General features: G+C 43.3%; 1 protein-coding gene across 1 annotated transcript in view; it reads left to right on the top strand.

Moving 5' to 3' along the window:
- Window positions 1-21,920, top strand: part of LOC101174464 (ependymin-2) — a 185,479-nt gene that overhangs the window by 49,135 nt on the left and 114,424 nt on the right. The window lies entirely within an intron of this gene.

Raw genomic sequence — 21,920 nt, 5'->3', positions numbered from 1 at the left:
CCATAACTTTCAATGCGGGGGTGTGGTCGTGACAGAGCGGCAAAGTTGGGCATCTCGCTATGCACACAAAAGTTGCTCTCACGTGCACATTCCTTGTCCAATCTCACTGAAATTCAATGGATATGATGAAGCTTCTATTCTGAACCCATGGATATGACAATCTTGGACGAGCTCTATAGCGCCACCTAGTTATTGCATTGGGCACATTCTGCCCTGTATTTTCTCTTTGCTTTGTCCGATGTGCATGAAATTAAAACTGGAGATACTCAGAAGGGTCCTCTCTCATCATGTAAAGTTTCATGGGTGTACACCTGACGGTGCCTGCGTAACAGGAAGTGGTCGATTATGTGCACCCAAATAATAGAAATTTATTATAAATCAGCCGTTTGTCTCAGGAAGCTGAGATTTCAGAATTAGATGCCTTTAATAACCTCCAGCTTTGATATGTAACACTATAGGGTCTACGAGAAACTTCATCACTTGATTTTTTTAATGAAATTTTGGACTGAACAAAGATTTTTAGCATAAATTCTGTTTAGGTTATCAGCACCAAGAATTCAACTTTCATAGGCATTTATGTGCTACTGCTTCCTAAAAAAATTCAGAATGATTGAAGTTACAGGTGACATCTTAGAGAGCATTACATCCAAAAAGGTCCGAAAATGTCTTTTTAGGCAAAACTACAAACACCTATTTTTTTTCATAACTTAATCATCATATATCAACACCATTTATTTTTTTAAATGTAGGGATCTGTGTTTGCTGCCTTCCATATTTTTTTCAGAAGTCCAGGTGAAACAGATGATTTTAAAAAAATCCTGATTCATCCCAAAACCTGTGCTTTTTCCGTCTGGACTCCAAACAAGTGTGTTTTAAAATTACTTATGCTTCAAATATCCACACCAAGTTTCACACGCATATAGCTGAACATGTCTAAATGCTTCTTGAATATTCTTTACAGATATAAAATGAACTGGTCAACTGTAGGATGTCATTTCCTCTTACATGCTTAAGTCTTTTCCTCATGCTGCAGCCTGCTCCTCAATCATCCCTGTTGCTGGAGTCAAATTTCACCCCCCCCCCCCCCCCCCCCCACACACACACACACCAGCTGCCAGTTCATATGCTAACTAACCCAGAAGTGAGGTGACAAGAGTTTAGACACAAGAGGGAGGGCAGACTGCTTTTTCATTTGTTTTGTATGTCTTTCATAGATTTTTATGAATAATCATTGCTTTTCTAGTCATGTAAAATGCAATTAACCTAATATTTTATCTTTTTTTTTTACAAACAAAACATATGAATGTGCTCCAAAACAAAACCCAACTCTCAGTACAGTTCTACAGATGTAACATAAGACTTAGACAGTAAATGTCTCTTTTATCCTTTTTTAATCAATGCTGCAACTTCTTTTCCTTAATATAAATCCAATGAAATTAAACTACAAAACCAAAAAACACAACGTATAGCAAATTTCTCTAAATAAATTATGTGTATATACAATATGTAGCACTTTTAAACAAAATAATAACAAATCCTTCCAATACAAGCACAGAAAAATGGAACACAAAATTTAAAACCCAAATTTGAAATGGCAATTTTAAAAAGATAATTTTTTCAGCCTGCTAAAAGTGCACAATTGTGAAAGCTCTTTTATATAGACAACTGTTTGGTTGCTTAGAGCTCTAAATATAAAAACAATGCCTTTATGGACGTGGCACGGATGGCACGGATGTTCAGCAGGGTAAACCCCAGGAAAGCGGCGGGACCTGATGGAGTTCCCGGAAAGGTTCTGCGGGCCTGCGCCGATCAACTCTCCCAGGTCTTCACAAAAATCTTCAACCTGTCGCTAGCTCAGGCTTTCATCCCTGCTTGCCTGAAGTCATCCACTATCATCCCGATACCCAAAAAGTCCTCATTCACAGCCTTCCTCACGGACTTCCGCCCAGTTGCACTCACTGCTGTCATCACAAAGTGTCTGGAGCGGCTGCTCCTGGGACACATCAAAGACTCCCTCCCTCCAATCTTCGTCCCCCACCAGTTTGCTTACAAAGCAAACAGATCAACGGATGATGCCATTTCCATCACCCTCCACACTGCGCTGAGCCACCTGGAACACAGAGACACCTACGCCAGGATGCTCTTTGTGGACTATAGCTCAGCCTTTAACACAATCATTCCTGACATTCTGGTCAACAAACTGTCTGAACTAGGACTCCACCCACTCACCTGCTCGTGGATCAAGGACTTCCTGACAAACAGACCACAGACAGTCAAACTTGACCCCCACCTCTCCTCCACCCGGACGCTGAGCACAGGCTCCACACAGGGATGTGTGCTGAGTCCTCTGCTGTATACACTGTACACAGCAGACTGCAGACCAGCCCACACCAGCAACACCGTGGTGAAGTTTGCAGACGACACTACTGTGGTGGGGCTGATCTCTGGGGACGACGAGACGGCCTACAGAGACGAAGTCCTGAAACTCTCAAGGTGGTGTCAGGCTAATAACCTCATCCTGAACACCACCAAGACCAAGGAGATCATCCTGGACTTCAGAAAAAACAGAACAGATCCACCCCCACTCTACATCGATGGAAACTGTGTGGAGAGGGTCCACAGCTTCACCCTCCTGGGCACCACCATCTCTGCTGACCTCACATGGTCTAACAACACCATGACTGTCATCAGGAAGGCCCAGCAACGCCTGCACTTCCTGAGAAAACTTAGGAGGAACGACGTCAGCCAGGAGCTGCTGGTAACGTTCTACCGCTCAACCATTGAGAGCATTCTGTCCTATGGCATCACAGTGTGGTTTTCCCACTGCACTGAAGCAGAACGGCAGAGTCTCCAGAGAGTGGTAAAGACAGCGCAGAGGATCATCGGCTGCCCCCTCCCCTCACTGAAGGACATTTACCAGTCTCGCTGCCTCAGCAGAGTGACTAGCATCACCACTAACTCCACCCATTCTGCTTTCCCTCTGTTTGAACTGCTGCCCTCTGGAAGGAGGTACAGGTCCATCAGAACCAGGACAAACAGACTAAGAAACAGCTTTTTTCCACAGGCAATTATCATACGGAATGCACATACGTCCACCAACCACACCTCACTCTAATTTTACTACAATGCGTGCAATATCCTGACTGTCTAACCGGGTCACTGTGCAATAACTTGATATTTATTAAGCTGTGCTCACAGCAACTCATGTAATTCCATTCTATTTTATTCACAAATATTTAATATTTAACAGTTCCTGTCCATATTGTTCATTTTTTGTTAAGAGTTGTAAATACAGTATTTCTTTTTCTATTCTATTTTTATTTTTATTTTATGTAACTCCTTCACTCCAAGGCTGCTGCAATTTCATTGTATCCCCATGTACAATGACAATAAACGATTCTGATTCTGATTATATCACTTAGACACAGATGGAGAACCATATCAACTGGATTGGTAACAGCAACAACCACCGACCAAGCCGGCAAGCCCTGGCAGAAAAGATCCCCACAAGAAACACTGCAGGCTGTTCCATAAAAAATATAGTTTTACCATTGCCTTGCAGATCACAGTTGAAGTGGTTTAGTTTTCCTAAAAAAATTCAGAATGATTGAAGTTACAGGTGAACTTTTAGACAACATTTGATCCAAAAAGGTCCGAAAACGTCTTTTTAGGCAAAACTGAAAACACCTATTTTTTTGCATAACTTATCTTTCAAATATCAGCACAAAAAAATTAAAAACGGTAGGGATCTGTGTTTGCTGCCTTCCATATTTTTTTCAGACTTAAAAGTGTAACAGATGATTTATAAAAAATCCTTTTTCATCCAAAAACCTGTGTTAAATCTGTCTAGACTTAGTATTAAAAACTCTCCAAGATGAATGTGCCTGACTCCACCTGCAGGTGGATCACAGACTTCCTGACGGACAGACAGCAGTATGTGAGGCTGGGGAAGCTCGTCTCAGATACTCGGACCACAAGCACCGGATCCCCCCAGGGCTGTGTCCTTTCACCCCTGTTACTCTCCCTGTACACAAACAGCTGCACAGCTGGTCACCTGTCTGTCAAACTCCTGAAGTTTGCTGACGACACCACACTCATCGGCCTCATCTCTGACGGAGATGAGTCGGCCTACAGGAGTGAAATAGCCAGGCTGGTGTCATAGTGCAGCGCTAACAACCTGGAGCTTAATGCTCTGAAGACAGTGGAGATGACAGTGGACTTCAGGAAGGCCCCAGCCCCCCTCCCCCCTGTCATCCTCTGTGACTCCCCGGTGACCTCTGTGGAGTCCTTCTGCTTCCTGGGAACCATCATCAGCCAGGACCTCAAGTGGGAGCAGAACATCAGCTCCATCACTAAGAAGGTCCAGCAGAGGATGTACTTCCTGAGGCAGCTGAAGAAGTTTCACCTCCCTGAAAAGATGCTGGTAGACTTTTACACCGCCATCATTGAATCCACCCTCACGTCCTCCATCACAGTCTGGTTCGCTGCGGCCACGGCCAGAGACAAGGCCAAGCTGCAACGCGTCATCCACTCAGCAGAGAAGGTGATCGGCTGCCACCTCCCGTCTCTCCAGGAGCTGCACATCTCCAGGACCTGGAGGCGGGCAGCCAGGATTGTAGCCAACCCCTCTCATCCAGGACATAATCTCTTTCGGCCCCTCCCTTCTGGCAAGAGGCTCCGGTCCATCAGGACCAGGACCTCGCGCCACAAGAACAGCTTCTTCCCCACTGCAGTCAGCCTGCTGAACAGTACCCCAACTCCCCCAGGTGACCCCCCCTCCCCCCCCCCCCGCCCACCAAAGGACTGTCGGTGCCACTTACAGGCCCCACCATCCCAGCCCATCTGTGCTCCCACTTTAATTCACCTTACTCTACTGTATATAGTGTGTTGTTGTTGTTAACTTAATTTTTAACTTATTCTTAATTGCACTATACACCAAGTCAAATTCCTCGTTTTGTAAAGTGCGCTCTACTGAACCTGGCAATAAAACTTTTTCTGATTTCTGATTCTATTAATCATTGTTTTTTATTCATTCAAAATGCAATTAAATCAATATTTTATCTTTTTTCTTTTCCTTTTTCTTTTTTTTTATCTCTTATATCCTTTTTTATAATCAATGTTTGAACTTCTTTTCCTTTCTATTGTCATGGTTTCAGTTTGTTGTCTTTTTTTTCGCTTTAGTTCTTGTTCTGTCTTGTTTGGTTCTGTTTCCTGTTTTATTTTGAAAGGTTTCCTGTCTTGTCATGTTTCTTGAGTTTTACTTCCTTTGGTCCCCATCTGCCCTAATCGTGTTCACCTGTGTCTTGTCTGCCCTGTCTGTATATAAGTCTTGTCTCTGCCTTCCTCCTGTGCTGGTCCATTAACTTCTGCTCATGTTGATCACGTCTTCTTGTCTGGCGTCCATGTCCCTTGCCATGCCACAGTAAGTTTTTGTTTTTAGTTTTGTCATCCTGCTCTGCAGCGCTTTTTGTTAGTTAAATAAACCCACTTGCCCTGAACCCGTTTGCCTCCCGTCTCTGCGCCTGGGTCCTACCTGCTGTCGAGCCCCCCCCCCACACGACATCTATACATCCAATGAAATTAAACTACAAATCAACAAACACAACTGATAACAAATGTCTCTAAAAAATGATGTGTATATTTGCAGAACCTTAAAAACACCAAACAAATAACAAATGCTTCCCAAATAAAGCACAAAAAATGGAACACAAAATGTAAAACCCAAGTTAGAAATTGCAATTTGAAAATATACTTTTTTCATCAGCTTTTCAAAATCAATCACCAATTCTACTCTTCTGTGGATGAAACAAAGAACTCCAGAACAATGAAGCCATTTCTCTAAGTCTCTCTCACCTTCAGTTTTAAACAAGGTCTGTGAAAATCCACCATACATTGGTCACATGAACTCAGAGACCTGCTAAAAGTGCACAATTGTAAAAGCTCTTTTATATAGACAACTGTTTGTTTGCTTAGAGCTGTAAATATAAAAAAAAATGCTTTTCTATCACCTAGACACAGATGGAGAACCATATCAACTGGATTAATAACAGGGTGGCATGTTTAGACAAAATGAAGCTGTCCATCACATTTTTGACCTAAACATGTAAACACATCCTTGGCTCTGCGGTTAGGAAATGGTATTTGGGAATCTCTTTATACCAGGAGCCAGCCTGGCCATTGGAACATCGCCACAGTGCCCATCCAGACTGGGACAGCAACGGGGTCCACTTCAGAGCCGTGAGCTGCTGTGTTTAACTCCAGCTGTCCCAGCAAGGGAGACAACTGCAGCAACATCCACTGACCAAGCTGACAAGCCCTGGCAGAAAAGATCCCCACAAGAAAAACACTGGCTCAGGCAGGCTGGTCAAAAAAAAATAGTTTTGCCATTGTCTTGCAGCTCGCAGATCAAGTGGTTTAGTTTTCCAGTAATGTCAGTCAAGAATGCAAGTTCAGATTCACAATGTTCATATTCACCATATTCAACAGACATCTCCTCCAATAGCACCTTAAAAATCCTGTGCTGTTTTGCTTTGCAGCTGAGGTTGTTTACGATTTTCAGAATAAGAGTCATTATATGTCCAGAGCCAATCACTTCTGCACATAAGGCCTGCTGGTGAATGACGCAGCAGTAATGCAGACATTTTGGAAAGTCTGGGTCAGCTTTACAGTGAGTGATGAAACCTGTTTGTCTATTGATCATAGCAGGAGTCCCATCTGCAGTCACTGCTACCAGCTTTTCTAATTGTACCTTTTTCTGCACAAAAACTCCTTCACCGTGTTATACATTTCAACTCCTCTTGTAGTTGTCTGTTAGGGCAGATGTGTCAGGAGTTCTTCTCTTGTGGAAACCAAAAGCTATGCTGTACTGTTGCCGTCCACAGACTCATTACACTGGACGTTAACCACCTGCACTTTGCAAGATCCCGGTCCAGCTAATTGGCCAAGTTATCAGACATAGCTGACACTCATCTAGACATTGTAGTGGAAATTGAATGAGTTCTATTGTTCTCATCCTTAGGGACAGTGATAGCAATTATCATCATTGCTTGAATTTTTTTCATGCTATATGCAAAAGTCTTTGTCCCTTAAGGCAACAGATTACAGCCCCCCCCCCCCCCCCCCCCCCAGGCAGCTGTCGTATTAACAATAGCTTGGAGCTCCAGAATGGACAAGAAAAAACGACGAGAATGGCTCGAGCAGGGCGTTGCTCACGGGGCGGTCGCTCGTGCCATGCGGTCGCACGTGCTCGGGCCCGCTAAATGCTACTTGTAGCTTTAATTATTATTATTTTTCTTCCGACGGAACAGTCGCCTTTTTGAGGCCTTTAACATACCCCAAAACTCACCAAATTTCGCACACACATCAGGAGTCGCGAAAAATTTTATATTTTATGGGAGACTGACATGGGTGCACAAAAATGGCTCGATAGCGCCACCTACAAAATTTGTTTTGGCGAGCCCCGCCACATGCTTTGACATACAAGCTTGATTTTTTCAAGGAATGTCCATCAGATGGAAACCTACAAAAAAGTCTCTTGGTACCAAGCTGTCAGTTGCACAGGAAGTCTGCTATATTGATGTCAATATGTCATTTTTGCTGCATTTTGGACATTTGCAGGTCTCGTTCTAGAACGAACTCCTCCTAGAGATTTATGAATAATGACTCCAAACTTTGGTTTTGTAAACTAAACACATGTCCGATGTTAAATTGCGAAGCTTTTAAGTTTTTACGGTTGTTTGTGACCGTGGCGGCGCGTCAAAATTCGAGGTCATTTTGAAAACACGCCATGAAAAGAAAAATGGCCATTATTCAGCCATGCATAATCCAATTTGATCCAAAATTTATGTGCATGATTGCAGTCTGACTCTGAACACATCTGCAGTGGAAGAATCCGGAACAGGTGTAGCGCCACCTGCTGGCAAGAGGAAATGACATGTTTGACTTGGAGCATCACTGCTCCAAGTAGGATGAGCCGACACACCTCAAAATGATATCCACCTGTTAAAAAGCCATTGAAGTTTACTCTGACAAAAAGCCATAACTTTCAATGCGGGGGTGTGGTCGTGACAGAGCGGCGAAGTTGGGCGTCTCGCCATGCACACAAAAGTTGCTCTCACGTGCACATTCCTTGTCCGATCTCACTTAAATTCGATGGAGATGATGATGCTTCCATTCTGAACCAATGGATATGACAATCTTGGACGAGCTCCATAGCGCCACCTAGATATAAACAAATACATTTTTTGTCACATTTTGACCTATCTTTTCTCTGTGCTTTGTCAGCCGTTCATAAAATTACAACAGGAGATACTCACAAGGGTCTTCTCTCATTGTTTAAAGTTTCATGGGCGTACACCTGACGGTGCTTGCGCAAGCCACCGCCAAACAGGAAGTGGTTGATTGCGTTGCAGTCAGATAATTAAAAATTCATAAAAAATCAGCCGTTTTTCTGACGAGGCTGAGATTTCAGAATGAAATTCCCCCATACATATCTCCAACTTAAATATACAGCTCTCGCATGGGTGCACAAAAATGACTCAATAGCGCCACCTACAATGTTTGTTTTCGCGAGCCCCGCCATGTTCTTTAACATACAAGCTTGATATTTACAGGACATGTTCATCAGATGGAAACCTACAAAAAAGTCTCTTGGGACCAAGCTGTCAGTTGCACAGGAAGTCTGCTATATTGATGTCAATATGTCATTTTTGCTGTGTTTTGGTCATTTGCAGGCCTCGTTCTAGAACGAACTCCTCCTAGAGATTTGTGAACAATGACTCCAAACTTTGGTTTTGTAAACTAGACACATGTCTGATGTTAAATTGCGAAGCTTTTAAGTTTTTATGGTTGTTTGTGACCGTGGCGGCACGTCAAAATTCGAAGGCGTTTTGAAAACACGCCATGAAAAGAAAAATGGCCATTACTCAGCCATGCATAATCCAATTTGATCCCAAATTGGTATGCATGATTGTAGTCTGACTCTGAACACATCTGGAGTGGAAGAATATGGAAAAGGTGTAGCGCCACCTGCTGACAACAGGAAATGACATGTTTTACTTGGAGCATCACTGCTCCAAGTAGGATGAGCCGACACACCTCAAAATGACGTCCACCTGTTGAAAAACCATTGAAGTTTACTCGGATAAAAAACATATCTTTCAACGCAGGGGTGTGGTCTTGACAGAGCGGCAAAGTTGGGCGTCTCGCCATGCACACAAATGTTGCTCTCATGTGCCCATTCCTTGTCCAATCTCACTGAATTTCAATGGATATGATGAAGCTTCCATTCTGAACCCATGGATATGACAACTTTGGACGAGCTCTATAGCGCCACCTAGTTATTGCATGGGGCACATTCTGCCCCGTATTTTCTCTTTGCTTTGTCCGATGTGCATGAAATTAAAACTGGAGATACTCAGAAGGGTCCTCTCTCATAATCTGAAGTTTCATGGGTGTACACCTGACGGTGCCTGCGTAACAGGAAGTGGTCGATTATGTGCACCCAAATAATAGAAATTTATTATAAATCAGCCGTTTGTCTCAGGAAGCTGAGATTTCAGAATTAGATGCCTTTAATAACCTCCAGCTTTGATATGTAACACAATAGGGTCTATGAGAAACTTCATACCTCTTTTTTTCCTATACAATTTTGGACTGAACAAAGATTTTTAGCATAAATTCTGTTTAGGTTATCAGCACCAAGAATTCAACTTTCATAGGCATTTATGTGCTACTGCTTCCTAAAAAAATTCAGAATTATTGAAGTTACAGGTGAACTTTTAGACATTTCATCCAAAAAGGTCCGAAAACGTCTTTTTAGGCAAAACTGCAAACACCTATTTTTTTGCATAACTTATCTTTCAAATATCAGCACAAAAAAATTAAAAACGGTAGGGATCTGTGTTTGCTGCTTTCCATATTTTGTTTCAGACTTAAAAGTGTAACAGATGATTTATAAAAAATCCTTTTTCATCCAAAAACCTGTGTTAAATCTGTCTAGACTCCAAACAAACATTTTTTTATGGTAACTTATGTTTCAACAATCGACACCAATTTTCACAGACCTATAGCTAAACATGTCCCATAGCTACCTGAATATTTTCATAGATATAAAATGAACTGGTCATTCTAACATCTGGCATTCTAACATCTAACATCTTACATGTCAAAGCCTCTCTCAGCCTGGCTCTGCTGAAGGAGTCGTGTTACAACCCCGCCCCCTCCTGCTGGGACCCCTGCTATGTAAATTAGCAAGCAGTGAACAGAGAGATGAGAAGTAAGAATGGCCATTACTCAGGCATGCATAATCCAAAGACAGCCAGTTAAACACTGAAAGACATATTTTTTCGGTATGTCTTTCATACATCTTTAGTATTAAAAACTCTCCAAGATGAATGTGCCTGACTCCACCTGCAGGTGGATCACAGACTTCCTGACGGACAGACAGCAGTATGTGAGGCTGGGGAAGCTCGTCTCAGATACTCGGACCACAAGCACCCGATCCCCCCAGGGCTGTGTCCTTTCACCCCTGTTACTCTCCCTGTACACAAACAGCTGCACAGCTGGTCACCTGTCTGTCAAACTCCTGAAGTTTGCTGACGACACCACACTCATCGGCCTCATCTCTGACGGAGATGAGTCGGCCTACAGGAGTGAAATAGCCAGGCTGGTGTCATAGTGCAGCGCTAACAACCTGGAGCTTAATGCTCTGAAGACAGTGGAGATGACAGTGGACTTCAGGAAGGCCCCAGCCCCCCTCCCCCCTGTCATCCTCTGTGACTCCCCGGTGACCTCTGTGGAGTCCTTCTGCTTCCTGGGAACCATCATCAGCCAGGACCTCAAGTGGGAGCAGAACATCAGCTCCATCACTAAGAAGGTCCAGCAGAGGATGTACTTCCTGAGGCAGCTGAAGAAGTTTCACCTCCCTGAAAAGATGCTGGTAGACTTTTACACCGCCATCATCGAATCCACCCTCACGTCCTCCATCACAGTCTGGTTCGCTGCGGCCACGGCCAGAGACAAGGCCAAGCTGCAACGCGTCATCCACTCAGCAGAGAAGGTGATCGGCTGCCACCTCCCGTCTCTCCAGGAGCTGCACATCTCCAGGACCTGGAGGCGGGCAGCCAGGATTGTAGCCAACCCCTCTCATCCAGGACATAATCTCTTTCGGCCCCTCCCTTCTGGCAAGAGGCTCCGGTCCATCAGGACCAGGACCTCGCGCCACAAGAACAGCTTCTTCCCCACTGCAGCCAGCCTGCTGAACAGAACCCCAACTCCCCCAGGTGACCCCCCCTCCACCCCCCGCCCACCAAAGGACTGTCGGTGCCACTTACAGGCCCCACCATCCCAGCCCATCTGTGCTCCCACTTTAATTCACCTTACTCTACTGTATATAGTGTGTTGTTGTTGTTAACTTAATTTTTAACTTATTCTTAATTGCACTATACACCAAGTCAAATTCCTCGTTTTGTAAAGTGCGCTCTACTGAACCTGGCAATAAAACTTTTTCTGATTCCTGATTCTGATTCTGATTCTATTAATCATTGTTTTTTATTCATTCAAAATGCAATTAAATCAATATTTTATCTTTTTTCTTTTCCTTTTTCTTTTTTTTTTTATCTCTTATATCCTTTTTTATAATCAATGTTTGAACTTCTTTTCCTTTCTATTGTCATGGTTTCAGTTTGTTGTCTTTTTTTTCGCTTTAGTTCTTGTTCTGTCTTGTTTGGTTCTGTTTCCTGTTTTATTTTGAAAGGTTTCCTGTCTTGTCATGTTTCTTGAGTTTTACTTCCTTTGGTCCCCATCTGCCCTAATCGTGTTCACCTGTGTCTTGTCTGCCCTGTCTGTATATAAGTCTTGTCTCTGCCTTCCTCCTGTGCTGGTCCATTAACTTCTGCTCATGTTGATCACGTCTTCTTGTCTGGCGTCCATGTCCCTTGCCATGCCACAGTAAGTTTTTGTTTTTAGTTTTGTCATCCTGCTCTGCAGCGCTTTTTGTTAGTTAAATAAACCCACTTGCCCTGAACCCGTTTGCCTCCCGTCTCTGCGCCTGGGTCCTACCTCCTCTCGAGCCTCCCCCCCACACGACATCTATACATCCAATGAAATTAAACTACAAATCAACAAACACAACTGATAACAAATGTCTCTAAAAAATGATGTGTATATTTGCAGAACCTTAAAAACACCAAACAAATAACAAATACTTCCCAATTAAAGCACAAAAAATGGAACACAAAATGTAAAACCCAAGTTAGAAATTGCAATTTGAAAAAGATACTTTTTTCAGCAGCTTTTCAAAATCAATCACCAATTCTACTCTTCTGTGGATGAAACAAAGAACTCCAGAACAATGAAGCCATTTCTCTAAGTCTCTCTCACCTTCAGTTTTAAACAAGGTCTGTGAAAATCCACCATACATTGGTCACATGAACTCAGAGACCTGCTAAAAGTGCACAATTGTAAAAGCTCTTTTATATAGACAACTGTTTGTTTGCTTAGAGCTCTAAATATAAAAAAAATGCTTTTCTATCACCTAGACACAGATGGAGAACCATATCAACTGGATTAATAACAGGGTGGCATGTTTAGACAACATGAAGCTGTCCATCACATTTTTGACCTAAACATGTAAACACATCCTTGGCTCTGCGGTTAGGAAATGGTATTTGGGAATCTCTTTATACCAGGAGCCAGCCTGGCCATTGGAACATCGCCACAGTGCCCATCCAGACTGGGACAGCAACGGGGTCCACTTCAGAGCCGTGAGCTGCTGTGTTTAACTCCAGCTGTCCCAGCAAGGTAGACAACTGCAGCAACATCCACTGACCAAGCTGACAAGCCCTGGCAGAAAAGATCCCCACAAGAAAAACACTGGCTCAGGCAGGCTGGTCAAAAAAAAATAGTTTTGCCATTGTCTTGCAGCTCGCAGATCAAGTGGTTTAGTTTTCCAGTAATGTCAGTCAAGAATGCAAGTTCAGATTCACAATGTTCATATTCACCATATTCAACAGACATCTCCTCCAATAGCACCTTAAAAATCCTGTGCTGCTTTGCTTTGCAGCTGAGGTTGTTTACGATTTTCAGAATAAGAGTTATTATATGTCCAGAGCCAATCACTTCTGCACATAAGGCCTGCTGGTGAATGACGCAGCAGTAATGCAGACATTTTGGAAAGTCTGGGTCAGCTTTACAGTGAGTGATGAAACCTGTTTGTCTATTGATCATAGCAGGAGTCCCATCTGCAGTCACTGCTACCAGCTTTTCTAATTGTACCTTTTTCTGCACAAAAACTCCTTCACCGTGTTATACATTTCAACTCCTCTTGTAGTTGTCTGTTAGGGCAGATGTGTCAGGAGTTCTTCTCTTGTGGAAACCAAAAGCTATGCTGTACTGTTGCCGTCCACAGACTCATCACACTGGACGTTAACCACCTGCACTTTGCAAGATCCCGGTCCAGCTAATTGGCCAAGTTATCAGACATAGCTGACACTCATCTAGACATTGTAGTGGAAATTGAATGAGTTCTATTGTTCTCATCCTTAGGGACAGTGATAGCAATTATCATCATTGCTTGAATTTTTTTCATGCTATATGCAAAAGTCTTTGTCCCTTAAGGCAACAGATTACAGCCCCCCCCCCCCCCCCCCCCCCCAGGCTGCTGTCGTATTAACAATAGCTTGGAGCTCCAGAATGGACAAGAAAAAACGACGAGAATGGCTCGAGCAGGGCGTTGCTCACGGGGCGGTCGCTCGTGCCATGCGGTCGCACGTGCTCGGGCCCGCTAAATGCTACTTGTAGCTTTAATTATTATTATTATTATTCTTCCGACTTTTCCGTCGCCTTTTTGAGGCCTTTAACATACCCCAAAACTCACCAAATTTTGTATACACATCAGGAGTCGCGAAAAATTTCATATTTTATAGGAGAACGGCATAGGTAAACAAAAATGGCTCGATAGCGCCACCTGCAAAATTTGTTTTCGCGAGCACCTCCATATGCTTTATAGTACAAACCTGATTTTAACAGGGCATGTTCATCGGATAGAAACCTACAAAAAAGTCTCTTGGGACCAAGCTGTCAGTCGCACAGGAAGTCTGATATTTTGATGACAATATGTCATTTTTGCTGTATTTTGGTCATTTGCAGGCCTCGCTCTAGAACGAACTCCTCCTAGAGATTTGAGAGTAATGACTCCAAACTTTGGTTTTGTAAACTAGACACATGTCCGATGTTAAATTGCAAAGCTTTTAAGTTTTTATGGATGTTTGTGACCATGGCGGCGCGTCAAAATTGGAGGTCGTTTCGAAAACACGCCATGAAAAGAAAAATGGCCATTACTCAGCCATGCATAATCCAATCTGATCCAAAATTGATGTGCATGATTGTAGTCTGACTCTGAACACATCTGCAGTGAAAAAATCTGGAAAAAGTGTAGCGCCACCTGCTGGCAAGAGGAAATGACATGTTTTACTTGGAGCATCACTACTCCGAGTAGGATGAGCCGACACACCTGAAAATGACATTCACCTGTTGAAAAGCCATTGAAGTTTACTCTGACAAAAAACCATAACTTTCAATGCGGAGGTGTGGTCGTGACAGAGCGGCAAAGTTGGGCATCTCGCTATGCACACAAAAGTTGCTCTCACGTGCACATTCCTTGTCCAATCTCACTGAAATTCAATGGATATGATGAAGCTTCTATTCTGAACCCATGGATATGACAATCTTGGACGAGCTCTATAGCGCCACCTAGTTATTGCATTGGGCACATTCTGCCCTGTATTTTCTCTTTGCTTTGTCCGATGTGCATGAAATTAAAACTGGAGATACTCAGAAGGGTCCTCTCTCATCATGTAAAGTTTCATGGGTGTACACCTGACGGTGCCTGCGTAACAGGAAGTGGTCGATTATGTGCACCCAAATAATAGAAATTTATTATAAATCAGCCGTTTGTCTCAGGAAGCTGAGATTTCAGAATTAGATGCCTTTAATAACCTCCAGCTTTGATATGTAACACTATAGGGTCTACGAGAAACTTCATCACTTGATTTTTTTAATGAAATTTTGGACTGAACAAAGATTTTTAGCATAAATTCTGTTTAGGTTATCAGCACCAAGAATTCAACTTTCATAGGCATTTATGTGCTACTGCTTCCTAAAAAAATTCAGAATGATTGAAGTTACAGGTGACATCTTAGAGAGCATTACATCCAAAAAGGTCCGAAAACGTCTTTTTAGGCAAAACTACAAACACCTATTTTTTTTCATAACTTAATCATCATATATCAACACCATTTATTTTTTTAAATGTAGGGATCTGTGTTTGCTGCCTTCCATATTTTTTTCAGAAGTCCAGGTGAAACAGATGATTTTAAAAAAATCCTGATTCATCCCAAAACCTGTGCTTTTTCCGTCTGGACTCCAAACAAGTGTGTTTTAAAATTACTTATGCTTCAAATATCCACATCAAGTTTCACACGCATATAGCTGAATATGTCTAAATGCTTCTTGAATATTCTTTACAGATATAAAATGAACTGGTCAACTGTAGGATGTCATTTCCTCTTACATGCTTAAGTCTTTTCCTCATGCTGCAGCCTGCTCCTCAATCATCCCTGTTGCTGGAGTCAAATTTCCCCCCCCCCCCCCCCCCACACACACACACACCAGCTGCCAGTTCATATGCTAACTAACCCAGAAGTGAGGTGACAATAGTTTAGACACAAGAGGGAGGGCAGACTGCTTTTTCATTTGTTTTGTATGTCTTTCATAGATTTTTATGAATAATCATTGCTTTTCTAGTCATGTAAAATGCAATTAACCTAATATTTTATCTTTTTTTTTTTACAAACAAAACATATGAATGTGCTCCAAAACAAAACCCAACTCTCAGTACAGTTCTACAGATGTAACATAAGACTTAGACAGTAAATGTCTCTTTTATCCTTTTTTAATCAATGCTGCAACTTCTTTTCCTTAATATAAATCCAATGAAATTAAACTACAAAACCAAAAAACACAACGTATAGCAAATTTCTCTAAATAAATTATGTGTATATACAATATGTAGCACTTTTAAACAAAATAATAACAAATCCTTCCAATACAAGCACAGAAAAATGGAACACAAAATTTAAAACCCAAATTTGAAATGGCAATTTTAAAAAGATAATTTTTTCAGCCTGCTAAAAGTGCACAATTGTAAAAGCTCTTTTATATAGACAACTGTTTGGTTGCTTAGAGCTCTAAATATAAAAACAATGCCTTTATGGACGTGGCACGGATGGCACGGATGTTCAGCAGGGTAAACCCCAGGAAAGCGGCGGGACCTGATGGAGTTCCCGGAAAGGTTCTGCGGGCCTGCGCCGATCAACTCTCCCAGGTCTTCACAAAAATCTTCAACCTGTCGCTAGCTCAGGCTTTCATCCCTGCTTGCCTGAAGTCATCCACTATCATCCCGATACCCAAAAAGTCCTCATCCACAGCCTTCCTCACGGACTTCCGCCCAGTTGCACTCACTGCTGTAATCACAAAGTGTCTGGAGCGGCTGCTCCTGGGACACATCAAAGACTCCCTCCCTCCAATCTTCGTCCCCCACCAGTTTGCTTACAAAGCAAACAGATCAACGGATGATGCCATTTCCATCACCCTCCACACTGCGCTGAGCCACCTGGAACACAGAGACACCTACGCCAGGATGCTCTTTGTGGACTATAGCTCAGCCTTTAACACAATCATTCCTGACATTCTGGTCAACAAACTGTCTGAACTAGGACTCCACCCACTCACCTGCTCGTGGATCAAGGACTTCCTGACAAACAGACCACAGACAGTCAAACTTGACCCCCACCTCTCCTCCACCCGGACGCTGAGCACAGGCTCCACACAGGGATGTGTGCTGAGTCCTCTGCTGTATACACTGTACACAGCAGACTGCAGACCAGCCCACACCAGCAACACCGTGGTGAAGTTTGCAGACGACACTACTGTGGTGGGGCTGATCTCTGGGGACGACGAGACGGCCTACAGAGACGAAGTCCTGAAACTCTCAAGGTGGTGTCAGGCTAATAACCTCATCCTGAACACCACCAAGACCAAGGAGATCATCCTGGACTTCAGAAAAAACAGAACAGATCCACCCCCACTCTACATCGATGGAAACTGTGTGGAGAGGGTCCACAGCTTCACCCTCCTGGGCACCACCATCTCTGCTGACCTCACATGGTCTAACAACACCATGACTGTCATCAGGAAGGCCCAGCAACGCCTGCACTTCCTGAGAAAACTTAGGAGGAACGACGTCAGCCAGGAGCTGCTGGTAACGTTCTACCGCTCAACCATTGAGAGCATTCTGTCCTATGGCATCACAGTGTGGTTTTCCCACTGCACTGAAGCAGAACGGCAGAGTCTCCAGAGAGTGGTAAAGACAGCGCAGAGGATCATCGGCTGCCCCCTCCCCTCACTGAAGGACATTTACCAGTCTCGCTGCCTCAGCAGAGTGACTAGCATCACCACTAACTCCACCCATTCTGCTTTCCCTCTGTTTGAACTGCTGCCCTCTGGAAGGAGGTACAGGTCCATCAGAACCAGGACAAACAGACTAAGAAACAGCTTTTTTCCACAGGCAATTATCATACGGAATGCACATACGTCCACCAACCACACCTCACTCTAATTTTACTACAATGCGTGCAATATCCTGACTGTCTAACCGGGTCACTGTGCAATAACTTGATATTTATTAAGCTGTGCTCACAGCAACTCATGTAATTCCATTCTATTTTATTCACAAATATTTAATATTTAACAGTTTCTGTCCATATTGTTCATTTTTTGTTAAGAGTTGTAAATACAGTATTTCTTTTTCTATTCTATTTTTATTTTTATTTTATGTAACTCCTTCACTCCAAGGCTGCTGCAATTTCATTGTATCCCCATGTACAATGACAATAAACGATTCTGATTCTGATTTTATCACTTAGACACAGATGGAGAACCATATCAACTGGATTGGTAACAGCAACAACCACCGACCAAGCCGGCAAGCCCTGGCAGAAAAGATCCCCACAAGAAACACTGCAGGCTGTTCCATAAAAAATATAGTTTTACCATTGCCTTGCAGATCACAGTTGAAGTGGTTTAGTTTTCCTAAAAAAATTCAGAATGATTGAAGTTACAGGTGAACTTTTAGACAACATTTGATCCAAAAAGGTCCGAAAACGTCTTTTTAGGCAAAACTGCAAACACCTATTTTTTTGCATAACTTATCTTTCAAATATCAGCACAAAAAAATTAAAAACGGTAGGGATCTGTGTTTGCTGCCTTCCATATTTTTTTCAGACTTAAAAGTGTAACAGATGATTTATAAAAAATCCTTTTTCATCCAAAAACCTGTGTTAAATCTGTCTAGACTTAGTATTAAAAACTCTCCAAGATGAATGTGCCTGACTCCACCTGCAGGTGGATCACAGACTTCCTGACGGACAGACAGCAGTATGTGAGGCTGGGGAAGCTCGTCTCAGATACTCGGACCACAAGCACCGGATCCCCCCAGGGCTGTGTCCTTTCACCCCTGTTACTCTCCCTGTACACAAACAGCTGCACAGCTGGTCACCTGTCTGTCAAACTCCTGAAGTTTGCTGACGACACCACACTCATCGGCCTCATCTCTGACGGAGATGAGTCGGCCTACAGGAGTGAAATAGCCAGGCTGGTGTCATAGTGCAACAACCTGGAGCTTAATGCTCTGAAGACAGTGGAGATGACAGTGGACTTCAGGAAGGCCCCAGCCCCCCTCCCCCCTGTCATCCTCTGTGACTCCCCGGTGACCTCTGTGGAGTCCTTCTGCTTCCTGGGAACCATCATCAGCCAGGACCTCAAGTGGGAGCAGAACATCAGCTCCATCACTAAGAAGGTCCAGCAGAGGATGTACTTCCTGAGGCAGCTGAAGAAGTTTCACCTCCCTGAAAAGATGCTGGTAGACTTTTACACCGCCATCATCGAATCCACCCTCACGTCCTCCATCACAGTCTGGTTCGCTGCGGCCACGGCCAGAGACAAGGCCAAGCTGCAACGCGTCATCCACTCAGCAGAGAAGGTGATCGGCTGCCACCTCCCGTCTCTCCAGGAGCTGCACATCTCCAGGACCTGGAGGCGGGCAGCCAGGATTGTAGCCAACCCCTCTCATCCAGGACATAATCTCTTTCGGCCCCTCCCTTCTGGCAAGAGGCTCCGGTCCATCAGGACCAGGACCTCGCGCCACAAGAACAGCTTCTTCCCCACTGCAGTCAGCCTGCTGAACAGTACCCCAACTCCCCCAGGTGACCCCCCCTCCCCCCCCCCCCCCCCGCCCACCAAAGGACTGTCGGTGCCACTTACAGGCCCCACCATTCCAGCCCATCTGTGCTCCCACTTTAATTCACCTTACTCTACTGTATATAGTGTGTTGTTGTTGTTAACTTAATTTTTAACTTATTCTTAATTGCACTATACACCAAGTCAAATTCCTCGTTTTGTAAAGTGCGCTCTACTGAACCTGGCAATAAAACTTTTTCTGATTTCTGATTCTATTAATCATTGTTTTTTATTCATTCAAAATGCAATTAAATCAATATTTTATCTTTTTTCTTTTCCTTTTTCTTTTTTTTTATCTCTTATATCCTTTTTTATAATCAATGTTTGAACTTCTTTTCCTTTCTATTGTCATGGTTTCAGTTTGTTGTCTTTTTTTTCGCTTTAGTTCTTGTTCTGTCTTGTTTGGTTCTGTTTCCTGTTTTATTTTGAAAGGTTTCCTGTCTTGTCATGTTTTTGAGTTTTACTTCCTTTGGTCCCCATCTGCCCTAATCGTGTTCACCTGTGTCTTGTCTGCCCTGTCTGTATATAAGTCTTGTCTCTGCCTTCCTCCTGTGCTGGTCCATTAACTTCTGCTCATGTTGATCACGTCTTCTTGTCTGGCGTCCATGTCCCTTGCCATGCCACAGTAAGTTTTTGTTTTTAGTTTTGTCATCCTGCTCTGCAGCGCTTTTTGTTAGTTAAATAAACCCACTTGCCCTGAACCCGTTTGCCTCCCGTCTCTGCGCCTGGGTCCTACCTGCTGTCGAGCCTCCCCCCCACACGACATCTATACATCCAATGAAATTAAACTACAAATCAACAAACACAACTGATAACAAATGTCTCTAAAAAATGATGTGTATATTTGCAGAACCTTAAAAACACCAAACAAATAACAAATGCTTCCCAAATAAAGCACAAAAAATGGAACACAAAATGTAAAACCCAAGTTAGAAATTGCAATTTGAAAAGATACTTTTTTCAGCAGCTTTTCAAAATCAATCACCAATTCTACTCTTCTGTGGATGAAACAAAGAACTCCAGAACAATGAAGCCATTTCTCTAAGTCTCTCTCACCTTCAGTTTTAAACAAGGTCTGTGAAAATCCACCATACATTGGTCACATGAACTCAGAGACCTGCTAAAAGTGCACAATTGTAAAAGCTCTTTTATATAGACAACTGTTTGTTTGCTTAGAGCTGTAAATATAAAAAAAAATGCTTTTCTATCACCTAGACACAGATGGAGAACCATATCAACTGGATTAATAACAGGGTGGCATGTTTAGACAACATGAAGCTGTCCATCACATTTTTGACCTAAACATGTAAACACATCCTTGGCTCTGCGGTTAGGAAATGGTATTTGGGAATCTCTTTATACCAGGAGCCAGCCTGGCCATTGGAACATCGCCACAGTGCCCATCCAGACTGGGACAGCAACGGGGTCCACTTCAGAGCCGTGAGCTGCTGTGTTTAACTCCAGCTGTCCCAGCAAGGGAGACAACTGCAGCAACATCCACTGACCAAGCTGACAAGCCCTGGCAGAAAAGATCCCCACAAGAAAAACACTGGCTCAGGCAGGCTGGTCAAAAAAAAATAGTTTTGCCATTGTCTTGCAGCTCGCAGATCAAGTGGTTTAGTTTTCCAGTAATGTCAGTCAAGAATGCAAGTTCAGATTCACAATGTTCATATTCACCATATTCAACAGACATCTCCTCCAATAGCACCTTAAAAATCCTGTGCTGTTTTGCTTTGCAGCTGAGGTTGTTTACGATTTTCAGAATAAGAGTCATTATATGTCCAGAGCCAATCACTTCTGCACATAAGGCCTGCTGGTGAATGACGCAGCAGTAATGCAGACATTTTGGAAAGTCTGGGTCAGCTTTACAGTGAGTGATGAAACCTGTTTGTCTATTGATCATAGCAGGAGTCCCATCTGCAGTCACTGCTACCAGCTTTTCTAATTGTACCTTTTTCTGCACAAAAACTCCTTCACCGTGTTATACATTTCAACTCCTCTTGTAGTTGTCTGCTGGGCAGATGTGTCAGGAGTTCTTCTCTTGTGGAAACCAAAAGCTATGCTGTACTGTTGCCGTCCACAGACTCATTACACTGGACGTTAACCACCTGCACTTTGCAAGATCCCGGTCCAGCTAATTGGCCAAGTTATCAGACATAGCTGACACTCATCTAGACATTGTAGTGGAAATTGAATGAGTTCTATTGTTCTCATCCTTAGGGACAGTGATAGCAATTATCATCATTGCTTGAATTTTTTTCATGCTATATGCAAAAGTCTTTGTCCCTTAAGGCAACAGATTACAGCCCCCCCCCCCCCCCCCCAGGCTGCTGTCGTATTAACAATAGCTTGGAGCTCCAGAATGGACAAGAAAAAACGACGAGAATGGCTCGAGCAGGGCGTTGCTCACGGGGCGGTCGCTCGTGCCATGCGGTCGCACGTGCTCGGGCCCGCTAAATGCTACTTGTAGCTTTAATTATTATTATTATTCTTCCGACTTTTCCGTCGCCTTTTTGAGGCCTTTAACATACCCCAAAACTCACCAAATTTTGTATACACATCAG

This window comes from Oryzias latipes, chromosome 18 (genome assembly GCF_053564925.1).
Source record: "Oryzias latipes strain Hd-rR chromosome 18, Olatipes_Hd-rR_3.1".
Taxonomy (NCBI): domain Eukaryota; kingdom Metazoa; phylum Chordata; class Actinopteri; order Beloniformes; family Adrianichthyidae; genus Oryzias; species Oryzias latipes.
The sequence above is the reverse complement of the archived record's forward strand: the minus strand, read 5'-3'. Positions and strand labels throughout refer to the sequence as shown.